The sequence below is a fragment of the Nerophis ophidion genome, linkage group LG10 (assembly GCF_033978795.1).
Source record: "Nerophis ophidion isolate RoL-2023_Sa linkage group LG10, RoL_Noph_v1.0, whole genome shotgun sequence".
NCBI classification, from domain to species: domain Eukaryota; kingdom Metazoa; phylum Chordata; class Actinopteri; order Syngnathiformes; family Syngnathidae; genus Nerophis; species Nerophis ophidion.
Genome location: NC_084620.1, coordinates 52463354 through 52480035, shown reverse-complemented (window position 1 = coordinate 52480035; position 16682 = coordinate 52463354). Strand labels below are relative to the sequence as shown.

Genomic DNA, 16682 nt, shown 5'->3' with positions numbered 1-16682 from the left:
GTTACACAAACTCACGCAACAAGCCGCCTTTTGCTTGTCAGAGACTTTGAGGTGACGTCTCACTCTTACGTGTGTTTGTGGACCGAGTCGAGAGACGCAAAAGTCCTAATCTGTTGTTTGTCTCCTCCGTTACACACACACACACACACACACACACTTACACACACAGAGAGAGAGAGAGAGAGCGACAGCGCTAAGCTGAGATTAGAGCGCCGCTTCCCCCCGTGGCTTTTTGATGATTAGCGGCTCCTCGGTTAAGTCGCTCTCATATCACATATGTCCACCGCTGCTAAGTCACTAATCGTCACGGCGACAAGCGTCCATTAACCGGACAAATACTCGGTGGTTAACCGCCTCGCCGTAGTCAACTGATTTGGGGCGGCGAAGCTTACGCAAGAAGGCGGCGAGGCGAGTGACTGCTAGGAAGTAGGAAGTAGGAAGTAGGAAGTAGGAAGTAGGAAGTAGGCATCACTTTTCCACTACAGCAGGCGGCCGGGGCCCGGGTCCCACTCCAATATCAGTTGAATGTTATTGACTCGTTACATGTGACTTGTCACGTGTAGGAAAACACCTTCATCACAAAGCTTGTCATTCATTTTATTTATCTTTGTGACTTTTTCATCGTTTTATGCATTTCAACTGTTTTCTACATCAAATGTTTTCTATTTATTTATTTGTTTATTTTTGCACAATTCGTAATGCATTTTAGATGTGTTTTGTACACAGAATATTTGTGATTATTCTTTTGTATTTTAAAAATATGTCATATCGAAAAAAAATCTACCTTGACCTTGACCTTGACCTTGATTAGAAAAAAAGGTGCACTAATCAAAAAGGGACTACAAAACAAAAATGTATTTACATTAAATGATTTAGTGTCAAAATACATAAACTAAAATAATGACAAATATGTTTCTAAACTAAATTGTCAGTAAAATGAGAATGCAAAATAAAATACAGCTTCACCACTTTAGTCCTAATTTTTGCACTTAAAAAAAATTAACATTAACCCTTTGGGGTTGCGGGGGGCGCTGGCGCCTATCTCAGCTACAATCGGGCGGAAGGCGGGGTTCACCCTGGACAAGTCGCCACCTCATCACAGGGCCGACATACAATTATATAGTATTAAATTATACAGGAAATAAGAAAACTCTTTCACCACTTTAGTCATAATATTTGCGCTTAAAAACAAATTGACATACAATTATTTAGTGTTAAAATACACAAACTAAATTAATGACGAAGACGTTTCTCACCTAAACTGTCAATAAAATAAAAAAAACTGCTTCACCACTTTAGTCATAATTTTTGCACTAAAAGATCATTGACATACAATTATTTAGTATTAAAATACATAAACTAAATTGATGACAAACATGTTTTTCAACTAAACTGTCAATTTAATTATACAGGAAATAAGAAAACTCTTTCAACACTTTAGTCATAATATTTGCGCTTAAAAAATAATTGCCATAAACTGTCAATAAAATAGAAGTGCAAATAAAAAAAAATGCTTCACCACGTTAGTCATAATTTTTGCGTTAAAAGATAATTTACATACAATTATTTAGTATTAAAGTACATAAACTAAATTAATGACAAACAAGTTTTTCAACTAAACTGTCAATTTAATTATACAGGAAATGAGAAAACTCTTTCAACACTTTAGTCATAATTTTTGCGCTTAAAAAATAATTGACATACAATTATTTAGTGTTAAAATACACTAACTAAATTAATGACTAAGACCTTTCTCAACTAAACTGTCAATAAAATAAAAGTGCAAATAAAAAAAACTGCTTCACCACTTTAGTCATAATTTTTGCGCTAAAAGATAATCGACATACAATTATTTAGTATTAAAATACATACATTAAATCAATGACAAACACGTTTTTCAACTAAACTGTCAATTAAATTACACAGGAAATAAGAAAACTCTTTCACCACTTTAGTCATAATGTTTGCGCTTATAAATAATTGACTTACAATTATTTAGTGTTAAAATACACAAACTAAATTAATGACAAAGACGTTTCTCAACTAAACTGTCAATAAAATAAAAGTGCAGATAAAAAAACAGCTTCACCACTTTAGTCATCATTTTTGCGCTAAAACATAATTTCCATACAATTATTTAGTATTACAATACATAAACTAAATTAATGACGAACACGTTTTTCAACTAAACTGTCAATTAAATTATACAGGAAATAAGAAAATTTTCACCCACTTTAGTCATAATTTTTGCGCTTAAAAAAAATCGACATATAATTATTTAGTGTTAAAATACACCAACTAAATTAATGACAAAGACGTTTCTCAACTAAACTGTCAATAAAATAAAAGTGCAAATAAAAGAAACTGCTTCACCACTTTAGTCATAATTTTTGCACTAAAAGATATTTGACAAACAATTATTTAGTATTAAAATACAAAAACTGAATTAACGACAAACACATTTTTCATCTAAACTGTCAATTAAATTATACAGGAAATAAGAAAGGTCTTTCACCACTTTAGTCATAATTTTTGCGCTTAAAAAATAATTGACATCCAATTATTAAGTTTTAAAATTAATGACAAAGAAGTTTCTCAACTAAACTGTCAATAAAATAAAAGTGCAAATTAAAAAAAACTGTTTCACCACTTTAGTCATAATTTTTGCGCTAAAAGATAATTGACATACAATTATTTAGTATTAAAGTACATAAACTAAATTAATGACAAAGACGTTTTTGAACTAAACTGTCAATCAAATTATACAGGAAATAAGAAAACTCTTTCACCACTTTAGTCATAATTTTTGCGCTTAAAAAATTATTGACATACAATTATTTAGTGTTGAAATAGACAAACTAAATTTATGACAAAGACGCTTCTCAACTAAACTGTCAATAAAATAAAAGTGCAAATAAAAAAACTGTTTCACCACTTTAGTCATAATTTTTCCGCTAAAAGATAATTGACAAACAATTATTTAGTGTTAAAGTACATAAACTATATTAATGACAAACACGTTTTTCAACTAAATTGTCAATTAAATTATGCAGGAAATAAGAAAACTCTTTCAACACTTTAGTCATAATTTTTGCGTTTGAAAACAAATTGATATACAATAATTTAGTGTTAAAATACACAAACTAAATTAATGACAAAGACGTTTTTCAACTAAACTGTCAATAAAATAAAAGAGCAAATTAAAAAAAACTGCTTCACCACTTTAGTCGGATTTTTTTCGCTAAAAGATAATCGACATACAATTATTTAGTATTAAAATACATAAACTAAATCAATGACAAACAAGTTTTTCAACTAAACTGTCAATTAAATTACACAGGAAATAAGAAAACTCTTTCACCACTTTAGTCATCATTTTTGCGCTTAAAAAATAATCGACATACAATTATTTAGTGTTAAAATACACAAACTAAATTAATGACAAAGACGTTTCTCAACTAAACAGTCAATAAAATAAAAGTGCAAATAAAAAAAACTGCTTCACCACTTTAGTCATAATTTTTGCGCTAAAAGATAATTGACATACAACTATTTAGTACTAAAATACTAAAACTAAATTAACGACAAACACGTTTTTCAACTAAACTGTCAATTAAATTATACAGGAAATAAGAAAACTCTTTCACCACTTTAGTCATAATTTTTGCGCTTAAAAATAATTGAGATACAATTATTTAGTGTTAAAATACACAAAATAAATTAATGACAAAGACCTTTCTCAACTAAACTGTCAATAAAATAAAAGTGCAAATAAAAAAAACTGCTTCACCACTTTAGTCATAATTTTTGCGCTAAAAGATGATTGACATACAATTATTTAGTATTAAAGTACATAAACTAAATTAATGACGAACACGTTTTTCAACTAAACTGTCAATTAAATTATACAGGAAATAAGAAAACTCTTTCACCACTTTAGTCATAATTTTTGCGCTTAAAAAATAATTGACACACAATTAATTAGTGTTAAAATACATAAACTAAATTAACGACAAAGACGTTTGTCAACTAAACTGTCGATAAAATGAAAAAGGGCAAAATACCACTTTAGTCGTAATTTTGGCGCTTAAAAAATGTCTCTATGACTTCTTCTGCTTGTCTGATGTTGTCATTACTGCCACAAGTGGTGGAAATGTGTATAACAACAGAATAGCACTGGGGCCATACTTCAAGGGAGAGAAAAAAACACTAAAATACATTTAAAAATTAATAATGCAATAATGTTTCTTAAATAAACTGTCAATAAAGTTAAAGTGCAAATACTGTATTTCCTTGAATTATTTTAAAACCTCTTCTCACTCCGGCGTTTACCAGAGGCATGCAGTAAATTTAGGCCTGCACTTATAAATTTGAGTGTGATGTAAGGATACCATCATGAAAAGCACATTTAATAAAAAAAAAAAAACGTTATTATGGTCTTAAGTTTACTTAAAAATGAAGTCCTTCTGATCAAAAGCATCGATAACTTGTTTATAGAAGTCTTCCTTATCTTTCTCCAGTTTTAAAAGTCTCTCTGTCTCGATGGAGATCTTCCTTTATTACCTCCTGCTTCGATTGAAAGTCCAGTTTCGAAAACTGTTTTATTTTAGGTATGTAATCCTCCATGTTAAAAGTGCAAGCGAGAGGAAAAAATAATAAACGATCGCTGCTCACTCTTGCTGCTTGTTGTCACTTCCTCTGCAGCCGAGTTGTCGCAAGAAGGATCACTAGCGCCCTCTACCCCCGGGAGGCGGGAGTCATTTAATGACTCATATTTGACACACGCAGCTACGGTATATTAATAAAACATAGCTACTTACTGTTCTTTTTAGCATATTCAATAGCTTGGACCTTAAATCCTACTTAATAGCTCATAATCGTCTTCCCTTTATGCGATTTCAAATTATTTAAATCAGGAACCTCCATTTTGAAAATGATGACAGGTGAAGTGACCCTTTGACCCGGCAGTAATTCTAGGCAGGTGCGTACTATATACCTGGTGGCAGTTCAAGGAAATACGTTAAAAAGACTTTTCCAATTTGGTTTTAATATTTTGTGCTTTAAAAGGGCCCCACTTTTCTAAGCTGACGGTACAAGGGTTGACAAACACGGATCTGGAGGGGGAAACCGTCTTCGAAACGGTCGCCCGTCTCTCTTGCTTTAGTCCCCCTACGTCCCGTCGCCTCGGCAGGAACGGAAACTGAAAGTTAACTTGGCGTCCGTGTGCCGAGCGCAGGCTGCAGGCGCCACCTCCTCCGCAGGCTGGCACTTTAAGACGCCCTTAAACATTAATACAAATGGGGGAGGGTGCATAACAAAACAATCACGGCAAGCTCATTGTGTGTGTGTGTGTGTGTGTGTGTGTGTGTGTGTGTGTGTGTGTGTGTGTGTGCGTTTCTGTCGCTTGATTTCAAAGCCGCTTTAAGCGCATGACGACGGCGCTAACGCCTCCTTTCCGTGGAGTCCGGGTAGGGGTCTTCAGGGGATAGGGAACATGGGTCCCGTCAAACCCCTTCTGAGAAGGTGCACGGCCCACGGTGCACCCTGAGGGGGGAGGGGGGGTGGCGTCCGGCCGGGTGTTGTCTTACACACACTTTACACAATCAGCTGTTTGTAAGAAGACCCCTCCCCCTAACCAATCTCCCCTCCCCCCCCCCCCCCCCCCCCCCCCCACCCCCGCCTGAATATTGTAAATATGACGGCGAATATGACCCCCTCCTATTTTTAACTGTGACTGCATCAGGACATTTTTGCGCTCTTAGCAACGCACGCTGGATTTTCCCCCGATGAACACTTAAAGAAAGTGTGTAACGGCCACAGAATGCTCACATACACACACCCAACACACACACACACACACAAAGGGTCCTCTGTGAGAAGTACCAAATTGGACGCTGTTTGCCTGAACCGTGCTTCCTGTCCGGCGTGGCCACAAAAGGCGGGAACACACACACACACTAAAATGTCGCCGCTGTTTAATCACACACACACACACACACACACACACACACACACACACACACACACACACAGACACACACATATTTTTCTTTTCCAGCAAATATGGAATATGCGGAGAAAGTTCCAGGTCGTCGCGTCACTTTTAAGTCCAGACAGCGCGTGGGAAAATGTGGAGGGTGTGTGTGTGTGTGTGTGTGTGTGTGTGTGTGTGTGTGTGTGTGTGTGAGAGAGAGAGAGAGAAAAAGAGAGAGAGAGAGAGAGAGTGCATCCGGCTGCCCCGTGCGTTCCCTTCCGTGGTGTTTTGTTTTTATGGAGCTGACTTTTTTCCGCCATAGTTGTCCCGCCGTCTTTTATTGGCGGAGCAAAATAAAAACAAAAATCCGCACAGCGGACATGAAGTATCCATGGGAGTGTAATTATCCACGTATGTTTCTGTGCGCTATGCAAAATGCAAAATGCTGTTTGTACCCAGTATAAGTCTCACACTAAGTATGACATCATTATTTCTACAAAATTACTAAAGCAGACATGCAAAATGTGTAATAATGTCTTAAATAATGTATCGTTGTGAGTTTTGCCAGAAACATAAGATTTTGTAAAGGTTTGCAAGTACAAAAATGTTGTTGTTTTTTACTCAATATAACAGCAATGTCCTGAGATCATTCAAAAAAAAAGCAACAAAAATGTATTAAAACATCACTTTGAAAGCAAACATGCAAAATGTGTAATAATGCCTTTGGAACTTTTAGTAGAAAAAGGATCTCGTCTAAGGTTTGCAAAGACATAAATCATTTTTTCTACTCAGTATGATAGCAATGTCCTGAGATCATTCCAAAAAAATAAAAAATAAAAATATTAAAACATTACTTTGAAAGCAAACATGCAAAATGTGTAATAATGTCTGAAATAATGTATCGTTGTGAGTTTTGCCGGAAACATAACATTTTGTAAAGGTTTGCAAATACAAATGTTGTGTTTTTACTCAATATGACAGCAATATCCTGAGGTCATTCCAAAAAACAACAACAAAAATGTATTAAAACATCACTTTGTAAGCAAACATGCAAAATGTGTAATAATGCCTTTGAAACTTTTAGTAGAAAAATGATCTCTTCTAAGGTTTGCAAAGACATCAATAATTTTTTGTACTCATTATGACAGCAATGTTCTGATATCATTAAAAAAAATATATATAAAAATGTATTAAAACATTACTTTGGAAGCAAACATGCAAAATGTGTAATAATGTCTTAAATAATGTATCGTTGTGAGTTTTGCCAGAAACATAAGATTTTGTAAAGGTTTGCAAGTACAAAAATGTTGTTTTTTTTTACTCAATATAACAGCAATGTCCTGAGATCATTCCAAAAAAAGCAACAAAAATGTATTAAAACGTCACTTTGAAAACAAACATGCAAAATGTGTAATAATGCCTTTGGAACTTTTAGTAGAAAAATGATCTCGTCTAAGGTTTGCAAAGACATAAATCATTTTTTGTACTCAGTATGATAGCAATGTCCTGAGATCATTAAAAAAAAAACAATAACAATGTATTGAAACATCACATTAAAACCAAACATGCAAAATGTGTAATAATGTCTTAAATAATGTATCGTTGTGAGTTTTACCAGAAACATAAGATTTTGTAAAGGTTTCCAAATACAAAATACCGTTGTTGTTTTTTTGCCCAATATGACAGCAATGTTCTCAGAATCCTGACATCATTCGGAAAAAAACAACATTAAAATGTATTAAAACATCACTTTAAAAGCAAACATGCAAAATGTGTAATAATGTCTGGAATAATTTGTCTTAGGGACTTTTACTTGAAAAATGGTCTTTTCTAAGGTTTGCAAAGACATCCATCCGTTTTTTGTACTCAATATGACACTTATATAAACATAACTTAAAAAACCAAACATGCAAAATGTGTAATGATGTCTTAAATAATGTATCGTTGTGAGTTTTAAAACAAACAAAAGATTTTGTAAGGTTTGCAAATACAAAAATGTCGGGGTTTTTTACACAACATGAGACCAATGTTGTTAGAATCCTGAGATCATTCAAAACAACAACAATGTATTGAAACATCACTTTGAAAGCAAACATGCAAAATATGTAATAATGCCTGAAATAATGTGTCTTTCTGAGTTTTACTCGAAAAATTATATTTTCAAAGGCTTGCAAAGACATCCATCAGTATTTTGTACTCAATATGACACTTATATAAACATAACTACAAAACCAAACATGCAAAATGTGTAATAATGCCTGAAATAATGTATCTTAGTGAGTTTTACAAGAAACATAACATTTTGTAAAGGTTTGCAAATACAAAAATGTTGTGTTTTTACTCAATATGACAGCAATGTTCTTAGAATCCTGAGATAATTGGGAAAAGAAATAAATAAATAAAAATGTATTAAAACATCACTTTAAAAGCAAACATGCAAAATGTGTAATAATGTCTGGAATAATGCGTCTTTGGGACTTTTACGCGAAAAATTGTCTTTTCTAAGTTTTGCAAGAAACATAACATTTTGTAAGGTTTTCAAATACAAAAATGTCATGTTTTTGCTCAGTATGACAGCAACGTCCCAAGATCATTCCAAAAAAAGCAATAAAAATGTATTGAAACATCACTTTATAAGCAAACATGCAAAATATGTAATAATGCCTGAAATCATGTGTCTTTCTGAGTTTTACTCGAAAAATTATATTTTCTAAGGCTTGCAAAGACATCCATCAGTATTTTGTACTCAATATGACACTTATATAAACATAACTACAAAACCAAACATGCAAAATGTGTAATAATGTCTGAAATAATGTATCTTAGTGAGTTTTACAAGAAACATAACATTTTGCAAAGGTTTGCAAATACAAAAATGTCGTGTTTTTACTCAATATGACAGCAATGTTCTTAGAATCCTGAGATAATTCGGAAAAAAATAAAAATAAAATAAAAATGTATTAAAACATCACTTTAAAAGCAAACATGCAAAATGTGTAATAATGTCTGGAATAATGCGTCTTTGGGACTTTTACTCGAAAAATGATCTTTCCTAAGTTTTGCAAAGACATACATTAGTTTTTTTTTATCAATATGACACTTATCTAAACATAACTTAAAAAAACAAACATGCAAAATGTTTAAAAATGTCTTAAATAATGTATCGTTGTGAGTTTTACAAGAAACATAACATTTTGTAAAGGTTTGCGAATACAAAAATGTTGTGTTTTACTCAATATGACAGCAATGTTCTTAGAATCCTGAGATCTTTCGGGGAAAAAAAAGCAATAAAAATGTATTAAAACATCACTTTAAAAGCAAACATGCAAAATGTGTAATAATGTCTGGAATAATGTGTCTTTGGGACTTTACTCAAAAAATTATCTTTTCTAAGGTTTGCAAAGACATCCATCAGATTTGTTGTACTCAATATGACACTTATGTAAACATAACTTCAAAAACCAAACATGCAAAATGTGTAATACTGTCTTAAATAATGTATCTTTGTGAGTTTTAAAACAAACATAACATTTTCTAAAGGTTGGCAAATACATAAATGTCGTGTTTTTACTTAATTTGACAGCACTGTGCTTAAAATCCTGAGATAATTCGGGAAAAAAAACACAATAAAAATGTAGTAAAACATCACTTTAAAAACAAATATGCAAAATGCCTGAAATAATGTGTCTTTCTGAGTTTTACTAGAAAAATGATGAAGTTTGCAAATACATCCATCAGTTTTTTGTACTCAATATGACAGTATAAGTGTCATACTAAATATGACATTATTATTTCAACATCACTACTAAACCATGTATGCAAGATGTGTAATATTGCCTGAAATAATATATCTCTGTGAGTTTTACAAAAAACATAACATTTTGTAGAGGTTTGCAAATACAAAATGTCGTGTTTTTACTCAATTTGACATCAATGTCTTGAGATCATTCCAAAAAAAAAACCAAGAACAATGTATTGAAACATCACTTCAAAAGCAAACATGCAGAATGTTTAACACATCCTTTGGAACTTTTAGTAATAATGTGTCTTTTCCAAGGTTTCTAAAGATCTTTTCTAAGGTTTGCAACGACATACATTAGTTTTTTGTACCCAATATGACATTATTATGTCAACATAAGTACAAAACCATGCATGCAAGATGTGTAATAATGTCTTAAATAATGAATCTTTGTTAGTTTTACAAGAAAGATAACATTTTGTAAAGGTTTGCAAATACAGAAATGTTGTTTTTTTACTCAATATGACATTATTATTTCAACATAAGTACTGAACCATGCATGCAAAATGTGTAATAATGCCTGAAATAATGTATCTTTGTGAGTTTTACAAGAAACAGAACATTTTGTAAGGTTTTCAAATACAAAAATGTTGTGTTTTTACTCAATTTGACAGCAATGTCCTGAGATCATTCGAAAAAAAAGCAATAAAAATGTATTAAAACATCACTTTAAAAGCAAACATGCAAAATGTGTAATAATGTCTGGAATAATGCGTCTTCGGGACTTTTACTCGAAAAATGATCTTTTCTAAGGTTTGCAAAGACATCCATCAGATTTGTTGTGCTCAATATGACACTTATATAAACATAACTTAAAAAACCAAACATGCAAAATGTCTTATAATGTCTTAAATAATGTATCTTTGTGAGTTTTAAAACAAACAAAACATTTTCTAAAGGTTTGCAAATACAAAAATGTCGTGTTTTTGCTCAATATGACAGCAATGTTCTTAGAATCCTGAGATCATTCGGAAAAAAAAAATGTATTAAAACATCACTTTAAAAGCAAACATGCAAAATGTGTAATAATGTCTGGAATAATGCGTCTTCGGGACTTTTACTCGAAAAATGATCTTTTCTAAGGTTTGCAAAGACATACATTAGTTTTTTGTACTCAATATGACATTTTTATTTCAACATAACTCCTAAACCATGCATGCAAAATGTGTAATATTGTCTTAAATAATGAATTTTAGTGAGTTTTGCAAGAAATATAACATTTTGTAAAGGTTTGCAAATACAAAAATGTTGTGTTTTTGCTCAATATGACAGCAATGTTCTTAGAATCCTGAGATCATTCGGGAAAAAAAAATGTATTAAAACATCACTTTAAAAGCAAACATGCAAAATGTGTAATAATGCCTGGAATAATGTGTCTTTGGGACATTTACTCGAAAAATGATCTTTTCTAAGGTTTGCAAAGACATCCATCAGATTTTTTGTACTCAATATGACACTTATATAAACATAATTTAAAAAACCAAACATGCAAAATGTGTAATAATGTCTTAAATAATGTATCTTTGTGAGTTTTAAAACAAAAAAAACATTTTCTAAAGGTTTGCAAATACAAAAATGTCGTGTTTTTGCTCAATATGACAGCAATGTTCTTAGAATCCTGAGATCATTCGAAAAAAAAAAATGTATTAAAACATCACTTTAAAAGCAAACATGCAAAATGTGTAATAATGTCTGGAATAATTTGTCTTTGGGACTTTACTCGAAAAATTTTCTTTTCTTAGGTTTGCAAAGACATCCATCAGTTTTTTGTACTCAATATGACATTATTATTTCAATATAACTCCAAAACCATGCATGCAAAATGTTTAATAATGCCTGAAATAATGTATTTTTGTAAGTTTTAAAACAAACATAAGATTTTGTAAAGGTTTACAAATACAAAATATCGTGTTTTTACTCAATAGGTCCTGAGATCATTCCAAAAAAAGCAATAAAAATGTATTAAAACATCACTTTAAAAGCAAACATGCAAAATGTGTAATAATGTCTGGAATAATTTGTCTTTGGGACTTTTACTCGAAAAATAATCTTTTATAAGGTTTGCAAAGACATCCATCAGTTTTTTTGTACTCAATATGACATTATTATTTCAACATAAGTACTAAACCATGCATGCAAAATGTTTAATAATGCCTGAAATAATGTATTTTTGTAAGTTTTAAAACAAACATAAGATTTTGTAAAGGTTTGCAAATACAAAATATCGTGTTTTTACTCAATAGGTCCTGAGATCATTCCATAAAAAACAATAAAAATGTATTGAAACATCACTTTAAAAGCAAACATGCAAAATGTGTAATAATGTCCGGAATAATTTGTCTTTGGGACTTTTACTCGAAAAATGATCTTTTCTAAGGTTTGCAAAGACATACATTAGTTTTTTGTACTCAATATGACATTTTTATTTCAACATAACTCCTAAACCATGCATGCAAAATGTGTAATATTGTCTTAAATAATGAATTTTTGTGAGTTTTACAAGAAACATAACATTTTGTAAAGGTTTGCAAATACAAAAATGTTGTGTTTTTATTCAATATGACAGCACTGTTCTTAGAATCCTGAGATCATTCAGAAAACAACAACATTAAAATGTATTAACAAAATCACTTTAAAAGCAAACATGCAAAATATGTAATAAGGTCTGGAATAATTTGTCTTTGGGACTTTACTCGAAAAATTTTCTTTTCTTAGGTTTGCAAAGACATCTCTCAGTTTTTTGTACTCAATATGACATTATTATTTCAACATAACTCCTAAACCATGCATGCAAAATGTGTAATAATGCCTGAAATAATGTATATTTGTGAGTTTTAAAACAAACATAAGATTTTGTAAAGGTTTGCAAATACAAAAATATCGTGTTTTTACTCAATATGACAGCAAAGTTATTAGAATTCCGAGATCATTCAGAAAACAACAACATTAAAATGTATTTAAAAAAATAACTTTAAAGCAAACATGCAAAATATGTAATAATGTCTGGAATAATTTGTCTTTGGGACTTTACTCGGAAAATTTTCTTTTCTTAGGTTTGCAAAGACATCCATCAGTTTTTTGTACTCAATATGACATTATTATTTCAATATAACTCCTAAACCATGCATGCAAAATGTGTAATAATGCCTGAAATAATGTATATTTGTGAGTTTTAAAACAAACATAAGATTTTGTAAAGGTTTGCAAATACAAAAATATTGTGTTTTTACTAAATAGGTCCTGAGATCATTCCATAAAAAACAATAAAAATGTATTGAAACATCACTTTAAAAGCAAACATGCAAAATGTGTAATAATGTCCGGAATAATTTGTCTTTGGGACTTTTACTCGAAAAATGATCTTTTCTAAGGTTTGCAAAGACGTAGATTAGTTTTTTGTACTCAATATGACATTTTTATTTCAACATAACTCCTAAACCATGCATGCAAAATGTGTAATATTGTCTTAAATAATGAATTTTTGTGAGTTTTACAAGAAACATAACATTTTGTAAAGGTTTGCAGATACAAAAATCTTGTGTTTTTACTCAATATGACAGCAATGTTCTTAGAATCCTGAGATCATTCGGAAAACAACGACATTAAAATGTATTTAAAAAATCACTTTAAAAGCAAACATGCAAAATATGTAATAATGTCTGGAATAATTTGTCTTTGGGACTTTACTCGAAAAATTTTCTTTTCTTAGGTTTGCAAAGACATCCATCAGTTTTTTGTACTAAATATGACATTATTATTTCAATATAACTCCTAAACCATACATGCAAAATGTTTAATGATGCCTGAAATAATGTATTTTTGTAAGTTTTAAAACAAACATAAGATTTTGTAAAGGTTTGCAAATACAAAATATCGTGTTTTTACTCAATAGGTCCTGAAATCATTCCAAAAAAAGCAATAAAAATGTATTAAAACATCACTTTAAAAGCAAACATGCAAAATGTGTAATAATGTCCGGAATAATTTGTCTTTGGGACTTTTACTCGAAAAATTATCTTTTCTAAGGTTTGCAAAGACATACATCCGTTTTTTTTTTACTCAATATGACACTTATATAAACATAACTTAAAAAAACAAACATGCAAAATGTGTAATAATGTCTGGAATAATGCGTCTTTGGGACTTTTACTCGAAAAATGATATTTTCTAAGGTTTGCAAAGACATACATCAGTTTTTTTTTTACTCGATATGGCACTTATATAAACATAACTTAAAAAACCAAACATGCAAAATGTGTAATAATGTCTGGAATAATGCGGCTTTGGGACTTTTACTCTAAAAATGATCTTTTCTAAGGTTTGCAAAGACATACATCAGGTTTTTTTTTACTCAATATGACACTTATGTAAACATAACTTAAAAAACCAAACATGCAAAATGTGTAATAATGTCTTAAATAATGTATCTTTGTGACTTTTACAAGAAACATAACATTTTGAAAAGGTTTGAAAATACAAAAATGTCGTGTTTTTACTTAATGTGACAGCAATGTTCTTAGAATCCTGAAATCATTCGGAGAAAAAAAAAAAAAAAAAATTTATTAAAACATCACTTTAAAAACAAATGTGCAAAATGCCTCAAATAAAGTGTCTTTATGAGTTCTACTCGAAAAATTATCTTTTCTAAGGTTTGCAAAGACATCCATCAGTTTTTTGTAGTCAATATGACAGTATAAGTGTCATACTAAATATGACATTATTATTTCAACATAACTACTAAACCAAACACACACACACACACACACACACATAAACGCACACACACACGTGGGATCATTGTGGGGATGACACAGCTGCTCTGGCCCTGCAAGGTTCCGCCCTCCATCCCTACCTGGGACTCACAGAGGCTTCATTGTGGCCAGGAAGTGGGGACCCTCTAACACTGCCTCCCATTGTGGGGCCGCTCTGTGTGTGTGTGTGTGTTTGTGTGTGTGTGTCTGTGTGTGTGTGTCAGGGGAGTGGGGGGCCTGATTTCAAGCGAAACAGCGAGTGCAGACCTTTGACTCCCCACCATGTGACCCCCCACCCCCACCCCCAAGTCACATGACCAGACTTGAGGCAGACACAACAAACAGAGAGAGTCTTCTGGAAGGGGGTTTACTTGACTTTCCTCATCTCCTTCTTGCTTATCACGGCCCCCGGACAATGACCCCCCCCGAGGGGGCCGAATCACGGAGGTGCCGCCCGGCCTAATTTGAAATACGCGCGACATCTTGAGGGTCAGCTACACAAGCCAACCAGGTCCACAACCATCGAATCCTGTCGCACACCACAGCATTTACTCTTATGACCCGGGCCAAACGCGCTTTCTCCTACTCCAAACAGAATTCCAACCCACACTAAAAAAAAAAAAAAAAAAGTCCACACACCTGCTCACTCAACTTTGTGGATTTTGGTCCAAAAAATTTGTCCAAGCACAACACATCATTAAGAATGACGGCCGTTTAAATAAATGCATGACGGGATGAATCAAAAGGCTCTGCACATTTTAGCCGAGATATTTCGGATTGTTCAGGGAACTTGAAGGAGGTCGTCATGGACGGAGTCAAACTTTTACACACTCTTAATATTATTTATTGTCCACTGTATTCAAATAATATACATGCATAGGTTATATATCTATATATATACATATATACATACATATATAATTACTTTACATGCAGTCTGCTGTCCTCCATGACTATTATACTAAAATAATATACATGCATAGGTTATATATATATATATATATATATATATATATATATATATATATATATATATATATATATATATATATATATATATATATATATATATATATATATATATATATATTTAGTTTACATGCCGTCTGCTCTCTATGACTACAACTTGGCGTGCGTGCGGAATAAAACGTTGATAAATGAAGATGACAGCCGTTTAAATGCATGATGGGAAACAAAAAAAAAAAAACAACAACTAAAGACTCCGCACGTGTGTCCTCGTTTTAGCCGATACATTAAAGACTGATTAGGGAACTTGAAGGAGGTCGTCATGGATGGAGTCAAACTTTCACAATACTCTCAATATTATTTATTGTCCACTGTATTAAAATAATACACATGCTTAGGTTATAAATGTATATATATATATATATATATATATATATATATATATACATATATACATATATGTATATATATATATATATATATATACATATATATAGATGTGTGTGTGAGGAATAAAAAGAGACAGAAAGAAGTGAAAGTGATAGCAAGAATTTTCCGCCAATCCAACATCCATACAGGATGTTATTTATTGTCCACTGTATTAAAATAATACACATGCTTAGGTTATAAATGTATATATATATATATATATATATATATATATATATACATATATACATATATGTATATATATATATATATATATATATATATATATATATATATATATATATATACACATATATAATATATATAGATGTGTGTGTGAGGAATAAAAAGAGACAGAAAGAAGTGAAAGTGATAGCAAGAATTTTCCGCCAATCCAACATCCATACAGGCAAACAGGCCGGAGTGAAAAGGGGGGGGGGGCGCACACACAAATGGTGGGGGGGTTGGGGTGAAAGCCCACCCGCTGCCGCTCTAAGACCCCGGGACCACCCTGCCACCCCCACAACTTAGGCCCTTCTCACCCCCCCCCCCCCCCCCATGCTCGCAGCTTTTCTTCCGTCACTCCCGGGGAGGAAGGTGTCCAACCCCCCCCCAAACCCCCCCCCCCAAAAAAAATAATAACAAATAAAAGACGGCGACTTCCACCAAAACTCACACATTTATCGTCACTTTTTTAACTCCTTTTTACGCGACTTACATCTTTTTTTGATTTTGAATTTTTTTGCGGTGAAAGGACGAGAGA

At 32.1% G+C, this 16682-nt stretch overlaps 1 protein-coding gene across 7 annotated transcripts in view; it reads right to left on the bottom strand.

The window, feature by feature from the left end:
- The window catches only part of sox5 (SRY-box transcription factor 5), a 258081-nt gene that overhangs the window by 240323 nt on the left and 1076 nt on the right, over positions 1–16682 (bottom strand). The window lies entirely within an intron of this gene.